At 26.2% G+C, this 2,357-nt stretch overlaps 1 long non-coding RNA gene across 1 annotated transcript; it reads right to left on the bottom strand.

Moving 5' to 3' along the window:
• Positions 1–854: 854 nt before the first annotated feature.
• LOC126550122 (uncharacterized) lies at positions 855–1,839 on the bottom strand. Its single transcript, XR_007604169.1, has 2 exons — positions 1,669–1,839; positions 855–1,144 (listed from the first exon to the last, which is right to left on the bottom strand). It is a non-coding gene; the product is annotated as an uncharacterized LOC126550122 (long non-coding RNA).
• Positions 1,840–2,357: the final 518 nt, after the last annotated feature.

The following is a 2,357-nucleotide window of genomic DNA, read 5'->3' as shown; positions in this document are numbered from 1 at the left end:
ATTCATATAAAGCTTTGTGTAAAGTAAAATATGGACACTCCTATCGTATACATTATACAACCTAACCAATTTATAAATTTTTGCTGAATATCTACCTAAACATGGCATACATAGCTACATAGCTAGGATTCTAAAGCCATTTTAATTTTTACAAATATTACATGCACTTTTCGTTGCTATTATTGTTTTAGATTTTCGACGATGTACGTCTCTTCGCTACAAACCAAGCGAGTTTATCTATTGGATTCATATTATATGATTGTATGTTTGTTGTGTATGTATGTGTGTGTGTTTAAACTTTGACAAATTCGCTTTTTTCATGATTTTATTTGATTTTTTTATCATCAGAAATTATAGTTGTCTTTGTATCGGTAATTTTGTACTAAAACGAGTGACATGGTATATAATTGTCTTCATGCGTTCATCAAAAACTATTCCAGCCGTATTTATAATAATTATATTATATCCATGTTTTATTCCACCTATTGACATCTTTGTTGTTAAAGTTTTGATCTGAAACTTACCGCTTTAACTGATGCACATATACGCATAAACTTAAATATATATACGATTTAATTTTACTTTCGTTGACAGTATTTTATGTACACAGACTTATTCACCATTCACAGTTTTTATAATTTAAAATTTAATGGCCATAGGTGTCGAGAAGATAACCATTATTGAAAAAAATATTATGTTTTTTTGTGTTTTAATTTATTTATTTATCAAAATGCAATTCAATTAAATCTAACTTAACCTTGGTGACCTCGAAGTCCAAATTTATCGTTAGTACCTACGCGAGGTCTGTCTGAATGGTCATATTACAACGTATAGAAATGCGTGGTAAGATCCAGTTTATACATATTGTACATTTATTTTTAAAAAACAAAGTTATATTGATTTTAGTTGTCATATCATCATAGCTTCTTTTATTAGTTGTTATTTTATAGACAGGATTCGTTATAATATAATAGTTTCTATATCGCATATCCTCTCCATATTGCAACAATCAGCGTAATAATATAATTCTATAGTATTGTAGCTAACGTATAAAATATATTTTCCATCATGTTCAGTCAGTGGTTAAATTACGGTTTGACTGTAAACGTGTGCGCCTTTTGTCCGGGACAAAATTTCGTTGACACTATCGAAATAGAAATAATTCATAACTGTTTATAGTCGGATGCGATACATCATTGTTATTTTTATTGACAGACAGAGCAATGTATACATAATATAATAGTCTAACACGTCACCATGGACATTTATTTTGAATTTTGAAATAGCCACATATAATAAAAAATCATAATATTATATAGTTTAATAATAATTTAGCATAATTTACAATGATTGTTTGATGTTAGGTTGCAAATCGCACGAATACTGTGATAACTCAAAAAACCAATATTAAATATAACACATAAATATATATCATTGTAAAACTACAATGGACACGATAGTTCCATTTTCCGTTCTGTAACTTACACGTTACGTACAGTTAGTTAGATACGTGAGTACAATGTTTATATATTATTACGGAAATTGACATCTGTAGTGTATTCTAGTGGTCAAATGCGTAGGTAAATAAAAACAAATATCGGATCAAATGTTTTTGCAATATCACACAATAATCAAATAATATAGAATTGTAAAACAAACCAGACTAACTTGAATACGATAAATAGTTCAATCGAAAATTGCCTGGTTCTTACTAATCTTTTTGATATAATTTATTTTTGTTCATAATATGAATTAAATATAGATTCTATATTATTATAATGAGTACACTGTAACGGTATGAAACGATATTTATATTTTATTATTTTAATATAAATATTAGAATCGTGTGTTTAAAATTACTATTTTTGATTACATAAGCAAACTGTATAATAATAATCTTTTAGCCAGCTACATATTCATATAAGGAATGAGTCTTGTTTCATCGATTGTTCTGTGTGTTACTATTTGGTCATAATCATAGTAAAATATTTTAATTTTTTTTCCAATATAAATTCACAGTACAGACAAATTAAAATTATCATCACTTGAAAGTACAGTAATTATAAATAATAAAATTAGTATTATAATATATCAATATTTAAAAAAAAATTGTAACACGGCGCATTGTATATGCAATTTTAATACAGCACATTGACCAACATCGTACAATATTATTCTTAAATTATTTTTTATTTAAGAATAAAAAAGAATAATATTATTATTATGTATTTAGGTATAAGAATGTAAAAAGTTCATATCGATTGCTAAGATTTCATAAAGTAGGGTCAGAAATTGTTATTGTGTGATCAAATTGTTTTAACAACATTTTTTTAAACGTTTTATAACCGCTTAAGATA

This window comes from Aphis gossypii, chromosome 2, assembly GCF_020184175.1.
Source record: "Aphis gossypii isolate Hap1 chromosome 2, ASM2018417v2, whole genome shotgun sequence".
NCBI classification, from domain to species: Eukaryota; Metazoa; Arthropoda; class Insecta; order Hemiptera; family Aphididae; genus Aphis; species Aphis gossypii.
Note: the sequence above shows the minus strand (reverse complement) of the source record. Positions and strands in the feature narration are given on the sequence as shown.